We start from the raw sequence: 14945 nt of genomic DNA, 5'->3' as shown, positions 1-14945 counted from the left end.
GCAGACCTTGCTGTCCTAAGACTATTAAATACAATTGCAGGTGCTCAGTCTCTCACCCTTGCTCTGTCAGATTAGTAATTCAGCAGCTGGCATCTTCTGCAAGGCTGTTTGCATCCTGCAAGATGTTGTCTATCATATTCATTATATCTTATGTAAGATACTGTACCTATTATGTAATGAATGCTGTTCTTCCGTAGCTTCAGTGTGTAATCCGTATTGGTAACAGGTGGTGTTTTGTGTCTAGTGGGTCGATTCACTGCCTGTGCCTGTGTAATGCAGGCTATCATCCTGCCCTTATCTTGGTGAGGGTGGACACGAGGAAAACTGTGGTCTTTAAAAACAGTTTCCTTTGTAGACAACTAAGGTGTTTTTTATTCCCCCCGCTCCGAGGTGACAATTACTGTTGTTGTCTGTAATTCAAGCCTGTTAACTTTCACAACAAAAAGCTTAAATATTGATAAAAGATCATTTGACCCTGTAATTGCTCAACTAAAATAATTCTTCATAAGTCTATCCAATTATGAAACTAAAATACTGTTATAATTGAATTGAGTTAGACTATTTGGACAGGGTTTAAATTGTGGTGAAGATGTTCCTAGGCTGGGTTATAATCCCAAGAAGTTGGGGTATATTTCATGATGTCTATTCTTCCAATGCAATTAAAATTTAGCAGTGCATTTTATCTTTCTGTCTAATGAATCGTGCATAAATCGTGGGCATGATTATTTTTTAAATGGTATTTTGGAGATTGGAGAGAGCCTAAAACAATACTTGGCTTTTATTCTCACCAGTGTTTTCCTTAGGAAAAATATCTTCATTCACCTAGGTAATAGCAAGTAATCTTTCCACTGTATTTTTCTACTTAGTTTAACTAAAGGGTGTTGTTTTTGTAAAGGTGGCTACGATGTTCAGATATAGGACAGGGTTGCAAAACACCTGAAATCTTGAGCTTTAGCTTGGCTTTTTCCTGGGCACACTCCATGTGCTAGCATTTTATAAGCAGTCACTTGGTTGAAACTCCTGATTCTTGCTCTCTGAAAGGTTGGATATTCACCTTGTAACCTACTCCCCAACAAATTTCCTAAAATAGACACCTCAAAGAAACAGTCACTGGAAAATTTTTACCTGTTTTCCACGAATGAGTAACTAGCCCATTTGTTCTTTCTGCCTAAGCAGAGAATTGCTGTTAAATTTAATTTTAGATGTAGTGATGGAAGAGGAGAAGCTCTATCTTTGTTTATCATGTCAATTAACAAAGGGGAGAGTTATTATTTCCGTAAAAAAATATTACCACATGGCACAGATAGTTCTTTGTGAATTTAAATATATCCTCCAGATAACCAAGCACCAGTTTGTTTTCCTGAATTCAAATACCCTCCAAGCTGGTAAATATAACTTGGGGGTAATTTGTTAGTTCCCATCAGTATATTCCAAACGAAATATCAAGAGCACTTAAACTGCACACTTGACTTCATGACTTTGTTTTGATGTCCACAGAGCTGGCCCAGTCATCAGTGTGACCAAAATCACGTTGCCAGTTAGGCCAGAAGGGGATGGGGGTGGGGCGGGACGTAAGTAGCTCTATCAGCTTGTAACTTGAGCTGGGGAAACAGATTTCAGCTGCTTTATGCCAGAATCTCCCTTCCTCATCTAACTCACAATGCCCAGGCTGCACATCCCGCTTCTGGAGCTTAGGCTCTCATCCGTTCTCTTTAAAGCTGCCTGGACCTGAAAGGGTCTTGGAGGATAGCAACACCAGACAGAATTAGAGGGTCTGGGAGCTAAATTGGTCCCTGGGCTTGGGTTGATGTCAACCCAGCTGCTGGCAGGGACCAGAGGAAGCAGTGTGTCCTGCTAGGGCCAGGTGAGTCATTAGGTACAAGGATAAGCAGAGGGTAGGCATTGGGAGGTGTGGCAGAGGATACGATTTGAGGGCTTAATGGGAGAGTGGAACCTAGCAATGGAGAGTCTAGGGACAGAGATCCTGCAGAGAACAAGCTGGGTACTGGCATTGGGAAAGTCTGCCAGGTGGTAGCAGGGCCCTGGCTGCAGGCTGGTGAAAGTAAAGACTGTTAGAGTGTGACAGGGCACCATAATTTAAGGCAAGAGAACTGGGATTGAAGTCAATTGTAAGGAACAAATCAGGAACCTGGTTTCCAGACTGAGGATATAGGTTGAAGCTTGATCTCAAACACAAATTCACATACTATAAGTAAGGATAAGGACCAAGAGGCATGAGAAAAGAACACCTAGGCCATGGGCTTCCTGAGCTACTAAGTTCAATCTCTCCAGCTCCCTGAACAGAGTCAGGATGACCCATCCTTCCTTGCTGCCTGAGGCCAAGCCCACTGGCCATTCTTGAAGGACGTCACCCTCCAAGCTGTGGCTGCCCTATGCACATCTAGGAACAGCTCTGCCTAATCAACCAGCTTGGCTTGAAATTATTTCTGTAATGAAAACAAAAGGGGAAAAAAAAGAACATATAAAACCCAAACCAACTGAATTAAGATGCTAGAGAGAAGCAAGTCCCCTGCTCAGGTATGCCGTGTAAGCTACCCCTCCCAGAATCACAGGCTCTTGAACTGTAGTGATTTCTGGGTAGGGATAATTGAAGCACAACTCCGTGTTTCCCCCAGCTACTCTATCTGATGAGGGTGAGCAATTGGTGTCTGTGAATCATTACCTTTCCACCTACTCAAGATGTGCTTTGATCAAGCATCAACTGGATATCTTGCAGAATTATTGCAGTTAGAGTTGTCTTCTGCAGATGGGAACATGTTTACTAGAATTTCTGAAATGCTTGACAGAGCTGCTGGCACAAATACCAGCTCCCATTCTTGTTGTTTAGTGTGCTTCAGAATTTCTGTTCTTGTTCATGATGAAAGCTTGAGGAGAATTCTCAGCCCACTGTATTCTCGAAGGGTCAGCAGACCTCAGCATGGATGTCTAGCCCAAACTGGAGGCTGGCCAGGGGTTGCCACACCATGAGAAGGATTTAGAGGAGGTATAGTCCAGAGGTTGGAACAGGGAAAGGCATGGCAATCCTCTCTTTAGGGGGAGAATAAAGGAAGCAGAGGTGGTTTAGCATGGAAAAGAGATTGCTCAGGGGCAAATCTTTGGAAGGCTGTTATGGGAAAAAAGAGATTCATGGTGTGTGTGTGAGTGTGAAAGGGTATGTAAAAATATATGAGTGTGTGTGAGTGGGAGTGTGTGAGAATAGGTGAGCATGTGTGCATGTGTGTGCATGTGTGAGTGTGAGAGAACATTGTGAGAATACATGAAAGTGTGTGTTTATGTGTGCGTGGGTGTGAGTATGTAAGAATATGTGAATGTATGGGTGTAAAAGAGTGTGTCAGAATATGTGAGTGTGTGAGAGAATATATGTGTATGCATGTGTGTCAGAGAAAGTGTGCAAGAATGTGTGTGAGAATATGTGAGAGCATGTGTATGTGTGTGTGTGAGTGTGTGAGAGCATTATGAGAATATGTGAGTGTGTGTGCATGTGAGTGTGTGAGAATATGAGAGTGTGTGAGAGAATATATGTGTATGCATGTGTAAATCTGAGTGTGTGAGTGTGAATGCATAAGTATAAGTGTGTGAGAATGTGAGAGTATGTGAGTGTGTGTGAGAATATGTGAGAATGTGTATGTGTGTGTGAGTGCATGTGAGGGAGTGTGTGAGTGTGTGCTTGGATGCAACAGATGTACCCAATGAGTGGGTAGAAAATTAGGGAGCTAGATCTGAACTCAAGATAAGAAAAAGATTACTAAGTTTCAGAGATATTAGATTTCTGTCATGAAACCAAAAGGAAAGCCAACCAACTGGATAAGATGCTGGAGAGAGCAGCGCCCTGCTCAGGTATGCTGCTGTGTAAGCTGTCCCTCCAGAGTAGCAGGCCCTGGAGCTGACAGCAGACTCGGGTGGGATGTGTGGCCGAGGGGGCGGGGTGTTGTTGAAGCAGAAGCTGGTTGATACTTGGCAGGGTATTTCTTGAGGGGATTCCATCCGGAGACATCAGCCAGATGACATTTAAAGTCTTTCCACCCCGATTCTCTGCCTGATGCTACCTGTAGGCTTGACCCACTGACCTGATAGGCAGCAAGAATGATGGTCTGGGAGTCAGGAAACAGGAGCCCAGGCCCCAGCTTGGCCTAAGGTACTGTGTGATCTTTGGTAGGTCCATTATCCTTTCCAACTTCACTTGTCTCATCTGTCATTTCATTCTAACTCCAGATGCTGTTACCTCATTGGCCCTTTTATGGAGCAAACGATAGATTTAAAAAGCTTTGGAAAGTAGAAGGTTATTCACAGGTGAGCATGTGGTAAATAAGTTGATGGGGTGGGGGGACAGTCTAACTCCTTTCTATCAAAGACTCTGACTTCCTGGTTAACATGGGGTTGTTCAAATACTACCTTGGGAACAGCACAAAGGGACATCGTGTGTGTCTCCTTGGAGACAAGACTGTCTGGGGTAAGTTCCATGACCAAGGCAGGCAGGGCCTAGCACTGGAGCTGCCCACTGGAGTTAGGCAGTGCTGGTGGGCATGGGGGGTCAGGGGATGGCTGCTGGGCTGAGGAGACAAAAGGGCCCTGGGCGTGAAGGAGACCCGTCAGGAGGAGAGAGACCCAGTCACTAAGCTGGGGGGTAGCACCCTGGATCAGCAACTGATAACTGGCAAGTAAATGCAATAGAAAATAATTTTCAAGACTAGAACTCAAGATCTTCAATGATAAAAGAAGGAACCAGACAACCAAATGAGGGCCCACAGAGGGTACAGATCTCGGGAATGCAGAAGAAGCTGTGTTAGCAGAATTGAAACACAAAGTGATAAGGTGCTAGAAGCCGATGCCGAACCTCAGAGGTCAGGCTGCTGATCCTCGAATTCTGCTTAATTAATTCCAAATCCCCGAGGACTTGGGATTTGGCCCTGGATGCCTTTCACAAGGAGCTGAGTCTGTGGGTGGAAGGTGAGCACTTCCAACGGAGTGAGGAGGATGAGGAACCAGACAGAGCCTTGAGGATATATGCGCTGCGTGATGGCTTCATTCTGGGATCCTAGGCCCTTCACTGTGGCTTTTCCCAAGTGGCTGCTTGGGTGGCGCATAAGGGTGTGTGCTGGAGGGCTGCAGGTCTGCCAGTGACCCAGCGCTGAGGGCAAGATCACTGCCTGCAGGAGACCAGATAATGGTTTCCAAGGATGTCCCTGTGCTGATCCCCAGAGTCTATGAATAGGTTACACAGGAGGAGTTAAGATTGCATATGGAATTAAGATTTCTGACCTCTGGAATGATAATAAAATAAAATTGTGCTGTTTAAAGCCATTAAACGTGTGGTAATTTGTTATAGCAGCCTCAGGACAGACACAGACCTGAGAACAGACTTGGCCAAACAAGGCGGTCCTTGATGTGCATTCCACATATCTACCTCAGGGAAGCTTGAATGCAGTGTAGGCAACACTGACGTCACTCTGGCCGGGGACTTACCTGAGGGACAAAAGGTCTATTTTCATATTGGGGTCTTATTCCCCAAATACAACTTATTACTATACTGTGCAAGACCTCTGGTCTATTTCCATTGAGAGCAAGGTGAATTCCTTCTCCTAGCATGCAGGAGCTTGTATAGGTTAGTTCTTCTGGGCCTCCCACATTATTTCCTCTATCTGCTCCACACACCTTCTCCAGACAGGTCTCCTGTACCACCAGCCCGCTGCTCCTTCCCTGCCATTGTCCTATAGCCCAGAGGCCCTTCCCTCTTCCTGCTGTGGGTCTCCATAGCTTCATCTCCCAAGCATCGGTCTCCACGCGGTCTCCGAAGTGTGTCATGGCCACTGGAAATCGCAAGGCATATGGCACTGGCTTTAAAGGGAGACATATGTGGACCTCTCCCTTTATTAGCAGAGGACCTCACTTGCCTCAGCCTCCTTTTCCCCATCTGTATGGTGGGTATAATGCTATGACTTCTAGTAAGGGTTTTCCATGATGATTATATGAGCTGGTTAATAAATGCGAAGTGCTTATCACAGTGCTCAATAAATCTGAACTCTGTCCACTCAGGAAATGGAGCTGTTTTTATTTACTCTTCTCTGAATGCTGTGCCATGTAATTTTGCCCTTAAAATATCTTATTGTCTATTGTCCACGGCTGCTTCGCTTCAGTGAGTTTACCTCACCCATAAGTCTTTAAGCACTCTTCACAGAGGAACCATGTCTCCATACTTATTCTGAGTTCTGCCATATTCCTGTATACAGGCATGCCTGCCATGTTCTTCTCCATGACAGAGAGTGACAGAAAATTGTAATCTGGTGTTCAGACCCTGCTTGAGGACTAGTGCAAGCACAGAAGTATGGGCCAGGGTACATGATCACAGAAACCTGGGGAAAAAGAAGAATGAAAACAGCCACAGAAATCTGCCAAACAAAACATTAATCCATTGTGACTGGGTAGATACGGGGAAAGGGGAAGAGCCAAGAGAAATAAGCAGGAGATCAGATTTGAACAGAGGTTAAGTTGGAAGATGAGAGAAACAGCTTGAATGCTCAAAAGGCTGGCCACTGAGGCTTTGGATTTTGTGCTGGGGGCTCTGGATGTGTGCCAGGCAGGGAGCTGTTAATAAAGGTGTTGGCCCAGCCATCCAGGATGCAGACTAGCTGATACCAGCAGTCTTAGGAGAAACACAGCAGTCTTGGGAGGAAGCCAGTGCAAAGTGCTGGGGTGGGGGCAGATAAGAACTGTGAGCCGGGAAGATCTCTGGGTAAAGATCAGGAGATGGAGAAGGAAGCTGAGTTGGGAATCCAAGGGGCATCAGGTATGTCAGATGGGAGCAGGACAGAGCAAAGTCAGGGCTGGGTGATTCTGCCAAATCCATTATTGTCGGTGGCCTCTCAATTGCCCCTCCCTCATGGAAGGCAGTGTAGCTTCTAACACGGAGCTCAACCGATGCTTAAGACGTGTCACGGTTGCTTCCAGGAGTGGCTGCAGGAAGTCCTAGCTGCCTCTAAATGGAGCTTCTCACTAAGTGGAGGCTCAGCCAGCTCCAGTCCCACCGGGCTTTCTGGCCATAGGTAGTTCAGACTGCATCGAGTATGGGGCCCTCTGTTGGTGACTGACTCACCCAGTGAAGCTGGCATTCCCAGACAGAAAATGTCTACCCCAAGGGATAGAAGTCATTTCTCCATCAAAGTTGAAATTCCCTCATCTGGTACCTGCCATAAGAGAATTCATAACGTGGAGGTTTATTTCATTATTTTCTTAGCTTAGTCCCTCTCAACAAACATCCTGTGTCCTGGAAACACAAAGGTGAATGAGACACCCCTTGCCCTCTGGAGGCTCCTCATGGAGTAGGAGGGAACACAGACACTGGAGTACAATAAACCACACACTGGGAAGGTCTACAAATGCAATAGGATATTGAATAGGTTAAAGTAATTGTAGTTGGAATGTTTGCAAAATATTTATGAGGAGAGCCATTTCAGTGAGGTCTTAATAACCGCCTAACCAATGGGGATTGTTAGGGAAGCGTCTCAGTTTCTCAAAGGAATCCTTAATCTAGACCTGGGTTTCTCATCTCAGGAGTCTCGACGTTCTCCATTGGGAGAGGGGTTGTTCTGTGGACCACAGGATGTTTAGCAATGTCCCTGGCCTCTACCCACTAGATTCCAGAAGAACCCCACTAGTTGTGACAATAAAAAAATGGCTCTAGACATAGCCAAATGCTTCCTAGGGGGAAAATCTGACTCCAGTGGAGAACCATGGATGTAGATTAAGGATTAGCGAACTTTGGCCTGAGGACCAAATCTGACCTGCTGCATGCATCTGACCTGATCTGCAAGCCGAAAATGGTTTTTATGTTTGTAAATGGTTTAAAAAAAATCAAAAGAATATTTTGTGACACTGGAAAAATATGTAAAATTCATATTTTGGTCCATAAATAAAGTTTTATTGGAACACAACCATACACATTCATTTATGTTCCATCAAGACTGATTTTGGGCTACAGTGGCAGAGCTGAATAGTTGTGACAGGAACCATATGGTCCACAAAGCCTAAAATCTTTGCTACATGGTCCTTTACATGAAAGATTTGCTGACCTCTGATCCTCTTAATGAATGATCTCAAGGAAGAGGCAGCACAGAGAATGGTGCTGGTGTGGGTTTGTATATAAAATGCAAGCATTTTCCTGGGCTCTGCACACCTATGAGGAGCAGGGGGAGGTATTGGGTGGGACAGGGATCAGCAGATAGATGTGACTGAGGGCAGAGGAAAGTTTGAGAGATGTACCTTGGGGAGGTACCCCAAGAATTGAGAATGAGGGGAATCCTTCCCCTTGTTTTTTTTTTTTTAAGGATTTTATTTATTTATTTGAGAGAGAGAAAGAATGAGAGAGAGTACGAGAGGGAAGAGGGTCAGAGGGAGAAGCAGACTTCCTGCTGAGCAGGGAGCCCGATGCAGGACTCGATCCCGGGACTCCAAGATCATGACCTGAGCCGAAGGCAGTCGCTTAACCAACTGAGCCACCCAGGCACCCTTCTTCCCCTTGTTAAGAGCAAGAAAGTTCTCCAGAGAAGCTGTAAGATTTGAGTGATAAGCAATGTCTCCACTAGGTCTAAAATTCTAAGACATTTATAAAGACTAAGCAGATGAATATTACTCATATTTTGCCAAAGCCTTAGTATGCTTATAACTTGGGATTTTTAATTCTTAGTTGAAATGTATGATCCAATCTATATTAGTTTCCCGGGGCTGCTGCAACAATTAGCATAAACTGGATGGCTTAAAAGAACAGAAATTTATTATCTCATAATAAAGAGGAGGCTGAGACTCAGAGATTGAGTTGTGGGCAGGGCCATGGTCCCTCTGAAGGCTCTAAGGAAGAATCCTTCCTTGCCTCCTCCTGCCTTCTGGTGGCTGTTGGCTTCCCTTGACATTCTAACCTTTATGCTCCAATCTCTGTTTCCACTGCCACGTGCCCATCTTCCCTGTATGTCTCTGTGTCCTTCCTCTTATTGTAAAGACACCAGTCACTAGATTTGAGGCCCTCCCTCATTCAGTATGACCTCATCTCAGCTTAACTAATTACATCTGCAAAGATCTTGTTTCCAAAGGAGTTCCCATTCTGAAATTCTTTTTTTTAAAGATTTTATTTATTTATTTATTTGAGAGAGCGAGAAAGAGAGAGAGAGAGCACATGAGATGGGGGGAGGGTCAGAGGGAGAAGCAGACTCCCCGCTGATCAGGGAGCCCGATGCGGGACTCGATCCCGGGACTCCAGGATCATGACCTGAGCCGAATGCAGTCGCTTAAACAACTGAGCCACCCAGGTGCCCTCCCATTCTGAAATTCTGAGTGCACACGTATTTGGCCAACTTCTTTTAACTGATGGCACATGACAAAGGCTGCAAGCCCTGAGATTATGCTTGCTAGCTAGTGTTTTTCCCCCTTTTCTTGTGATAAACCCATACAAACAAGATAATTGAAATAAGAATGAGGCTGTGTTCTTACTCAAAATGCTAAAGAAGACATCATTTAGCTATTCTTTGAAAATTTTTTTGAAGAGAATATGAATTATGTAGTCGAAATCTGAAGCATAGGAAAAAGGCTGTAAACTACAGGTATTCCCCATTGTCTCCCATTAATCAAAGTGAAATTTTAAGATTATCCATAATCTGAACATTAGGTTTTGTATTTAGGATTAACAAGAAAATTAATTTGTGTTTGTGGCAGACAAGTCCCTCATCCAAAATCCATTTGCTTCCTACATTCCCCAGACTTTGAATTGATTATGTGTAGATGTAATGTGCATTACTTTAAGACCAGGCTACAAGACAGAGGAGGGCCATTCAATCTACATTAGACTTTGCAAGAACAAGAAAGATGCCTTTATTGTGACACTTTGGGGTTGTTTGTTATTGCAGGAAAGCCTAATCTATCCTGGTTGATTCATCGTCCCTTAAAGTTACTGTTTCACATATAAGCTTTTATGAATACATCTATCATTCTTAGCAAAAATGGATATTGAGCACTCTCTTTTATGTGACTCTCAGACATCATTGGCTTGACAGGAAATGGCATCAAACTTGGCAGTAACCTTTCTTTCATTTCTGACCCTTAAGAGTTTGAAGTTGCTGTAATGTGTGTGTGTCTTAAAAACAGTAGAAGATTGATAGCAAACACTTCTGAAGTATGCTCCAGAGGCATTACAGCATTATGGCTCTGTTGATGAATGCACGTAGAACACTTCCTGGCACGTAGGCATTTAATAAATATTTGTTATGTGAGTGAAAATTGGAAGCCTAATTGAGAATAATGCTAGGCATTTAAATATCTATAGCTTTATTTTTGAATGAAGTTACCTTGGTTATTTAAATTTCTGATAAATATAATGATCAAAGGCAGTGGTTTCCCAGCTTTACAGAAAATGTCATGCCTGTCTTGTCTGCTTTCTTGATTTAAAGAAACTTTTTTTCTCCTGGTAAAATAGGTGAAATACAGAGTAATGTAGAGTATAAGCAAAGGCTCTGAGGTCAGACTCCATTTTACAATCCAGTTATGCCTGTGTGAACTTATGGCAAAAAAATACATGCATTTAGCTTAGCTTAGTTTATTTATTTATTTTTCAAATTTTTATTTAAATTCCAGCTAGCTAACATACAGGGCAATATTGGGTTTCAGGAGTAGAATTCAGTGGTTCATCACTTACATACAACTCCCAGTTAGCTTAGCTTAGTTTAGGCATGAGTTATATGTTGATGACTTGGAGTTAAATGTTAATGAATCAAAAATATATATTAAAAATGTGTCTTTAAACAGAAGCGCACATAAAACAAGGTTCTATATTGATTAGTTGACCAAGATGTGACATAGGCTCATAGGAACCTAAGCCTGAATTTCCCCTAAGGAGCAATGGTTTGGTATTTGCTTATTCAGTGTTCTTTGGAGACTTTGTGAGGAATATAATTAACTGTGAATAACAGGAATTGACTATATCAAAAGTTATATTCATTACACCTATAAAAACATTTCAAAAACTCTGTTCATCACTCAAAAATGAATAAAGATATATAACATTTTAAAGATCCTAGGGTATGGTAAAATCATAGTTGAGAGGGCAGAATCTAAACTAATAATAAAATAAGTGATCATAACTGATAATGTTAAAGACATTCTATCAGAAACATCACATTCATTATTTCACTTGATCTTCATAAAAAGCACGAAGTCTGAAGTATAATTCTCTCTCCTTTACCTGTGGGGGAATTAAGACAGCAGGGTAAAGTGACTTGCCTGATGTTATGCAGTAAAATAGCATAACTGGGACTTGAACCCAGGGCCTCTGATTGCACATTTTAGGACCTTTTCTTCATTTTGAGGTGGTGACAAATAATGCTTCAAAATTGATCTACAGATTTTTGCTCACCTAATGAACAGCATAGTTCAGACTCTAAGGCTCTCACTAAAATGATCGGAAGGAACAAAGCCACAAAGATATATTTATAAACTTTAAGTATTTGTAGGAACAGTGAACAAAATGGGAAAAGGAACAGATAAGCAATGATCTCGTCCACTCTGCTTGTCTTGTGTGTAAGTGTGTTTATCATATATCCTTCTTCTGCAATCTTGTTTCTCTTCTTTCCTTCTTTATTTCCTGCTGAAAATGAGAGAGACAGAGCTTCGGAACTTTTCCATAAATTTCTATGCCAGACACGGAATTGCTTATTTGAGTTCTCTGTTGAATGAATAAAGATCAGGGTATTCTAGATCTGTTTGTAAGTTACATAAATTCAAATTTTAAATAATATATGCACTTCAGGTTCAATCAGCACCTCCCCTATTTGCATATAAGATTTCATACACTGCAGCAGTTCCATCATCTGAATCAGGTTATTTCGTTTGCGAGCATAGTCTGTCTAGATACTTGTTTTAATAGACGCAAACAATACTTTGTCAAACAGGCAGATCTCCATAGCAGTGTGTTTTCTTTTAACTTAGAAAAGCTGGCATGTTCTAAGATGTCATCTTTAGATCAATGCATTTGTTCCGATGATGTCTTTGGCTTTTCTAATGCTCGCAACTACAACAAGTAATAGATTCATAGAATTGCAGAGCTGGAAGGTGCTAACCAATCATTGTTTCAACCATCTCATTTTCCCGATGAGGACACAGGCCTAGAGAGGTAGAGCCATTTGCCCAGGGTGATATAATGGGTTGATGGCAAAGAGACTTCTTTTGTTTTGCAGTAATCTTTCCATGATGTCACACTGTCAAGAGAAAACAAATGAATCAGGCCGCTGACTATCATTCAGCAAATAAATTAGCAATGCAAGGCTAGCTAACTTCTTTTGGACACTACTTTTGAACACTAGATCACAAGAGGCTTGGAGCAATGATTAGATCAAGGCTACTGTGTTTTTATTTTATATTTGATGACCAGAGAAACAAAAGATCAAAGATTGAATGGAATTAAAGATTTTAACAATGAGACTACTGTGTAGGTGATTTTCACAAATCCTTTTAAATAGCATAAACTCACTTTTCTTTTTAGGATGATCAAATAGTGGTATAAGACAGTTGATGATTTCAGCAGCTTTTATGATGTGGTTATACCTTTATTCCAGAAAGTGTTCTTTAACACATTTTTATGAAGGAATAGAGTAGAACAAAAAAATTGTCAGTTTCCTGTGCTTACGCTGAAACTGACAATAGGAGATGAGGTCAGGGAGTGGAATCCATACACAAAATGCATTACTATTCAGAAAAAAACTCTGAATGAGAGATTTTCTGGCAAGAACTCTTAAATCAACCATTGAAGATAACCCGAAAACTGTCCAGAGTATGAAATTGAGAAGACACTTGTAAAGTAAGCATTCTACCTAAAATAATTGGTAGTAAATGTCCCAGACTGTACTCTTATCCTTTGAAATATCTGTATATTTTAAGTGGCAGCCTCAAAAGCCTTGTGTAACACTCAGGTTGGTTTCCTTAATAATCAGATACAATAAGTATAAATTACTGGATAGTGCTTGAGTATAGTAAATATCATATTTCTTTGTATTTTGAAAATCAGTGTAAATTACTCCTGTCCTCTAGCCCTGAAGATGGATTAGAAGGATAGTCTTGGTCATTCTTTGGGGTACACTCTCCTCCCTCTCTAGGGCCACACAAGGGCCTAGAGGCATAAGGGCACCCTCAAGGAAGTCTCCCAGCCTATGGGCTCTGGCTACTTTAGGGCCACCCAGGATGCTGTTGTGTGCTGGTCCACAGGCTGTGGGTGAAGCCCCAGGGCTTCCTCAGAAGTGGATCTCAACTTAGCTGTCTCCCTCACAGGTTGATATATTCCTTCATGTCAGAGACTTCCACTGATGGTCTCATCCCCTTTGTGTCAAGTGAGGCTATGGAAAAGAAGACCAAGGTTTGGGGTGCCTGGGTGGCTCAGTCGGTAACCGTCTGCCTTCAGCTTAGGTCACCATCCCAGGGTCCTGGGATTGAGTCCCGCATCAGGCTCCCTGCTCAGTGGGAAGCCTGCTTCTCCCTCTCCCACTCGCCCTGCTTATGTTCCATCTCTCTCTGTGTCTCTCTCTATCAAATAAATAAAATAAAAAAAGAAGGCCAAGTCTCCGTTATGTACATTTCTGGGGGATGTCCTGCCACCTTAGACATACTGCTTTTAAGATGCCCAGGTCTCTACCCATACTTGCAACCCTCTTTTTCCCCAGCCCCTAATGAGACAATTCCTTTCCTGATATCAGAAAGCACACCCTTCTTTGACACTCAGATCCCTTTGCTTTTTAGGTAGCTCAGAATAAGTGCATCTGTTCATTCTGTCCTGGGGGTGGGGAAAGCCAGACTTCAAGGCTTAACCCCATTTTGGAATACAATGGAAAACACCTTTCGTTTTTATGAAGTGGGTCTATTGGAAAATAAGACAATTATTCAATGTCTCAGTAGGCTATTCTGCTATATAAATTGTCATGTGACATAGATGCCAAACCAGTTTATTTATCTGAAAGCTAAGAAAAGATTAAATTTTGTGTTTTCTTACTTTACTCTCAGCCTTCAGAGAAACTGCTTCTCTTGTGTAGGATTTCCTGCTAACTGTCTGCTGAATGTACACATTGTTGAGTCCTATTGCTGTCATTATGAATCCATCTAGGTTTTCAAGAGGATTTTGACCACTTTGAGGTACCACGAATTGCAGCCATTCTTATCGTTGGTGATACTGGCTAAAGATATGGTCTGGGAGTTCTGAGTGCAGTCCTCAGAGCTGAGAGATATGGAGGTCTCTGGGAGAGTCCTCAGTCATTTGTAGGCATGATTGTTGCTCTACACCACCTGTTGAGATTTCATAACTGAGAAGCAGGAGACTGGAGTTAAAGGTGTACTCAGGAATTCCCGCTGTAATTATATCTTGATTAGTGTAAAGTGCTAATGATTATCAGCTTCATTTTGCTTTTCAGTCAACAGAGCTGATGAAATCTTAATACTTGGACCTTTCATTTTCAGTTAATAAAACTCGTATATCAAGCATGCTGCTGGATGATGGAGGCAAGAACTAACTCTGGCATATACGTAAACATTTTACTTGATCTTTCTTAACACAAAGGGGAGATCATTTTTAGTCAAAATATAGAGTCAGAAAGAAAGATGTCCAGACATCTGCCTAATCTTGATGATTTAATATTCAAGAGTTTTGCCTTAAAAAATGTTGTTTCATCCTGTGCCTAGCATGGGGAATGAGTTATCCCTAGAAATTCACAGAATCCTGAGTTACCATCTTGCCCATCTGTGTTTCCAGCAAGATTCCATTTAACTCTTGAGTCCCATTATCTAGCATGGTTTAAATGTTCTCCCTTTCACCACTGGGTATTAATAATGCTCTTATTCTACAAACCTTCCTCAACTACCGCCCCCCACCCCCGCCGCCCCGGGGCAGTAAATGTTTCTTAACATCA

General features: G+C 42.3%; 1 protein-coding gene across 1 annotated transcript in view; it reads left to right on the top strand.

The window, feature by feature from the left end:
* Nucleotides 1-14945, top strand: part of ZMAT4 (zinc finger matrin-type 4) — a 371386-nt gene that overhangs the window by 199244 nt on the left and 157197 nt on the right. The window lies entirely within an intron of this gene.

This window comes from Callorhinus ursinus, unplaced genomic scaffold (assembly GCF_003265705.2).
Source record: "Callorhinus ursinus isolate GAN/ISIS: 27379988/994484 unplaced genomic scaffold, GSC_fseal_2.0 scaffold17, whole genome shotgun sequence".
NCBI classification, from domain to species: Eukaryota; Metazoa; Chordata; class Mammalia; order Carnivora; family Otariidae; genus Callorhinus; species Callorhinus ursinus.
This window is presented reverse-complemented; position numbering and strand designations above follow the sequence as displayed.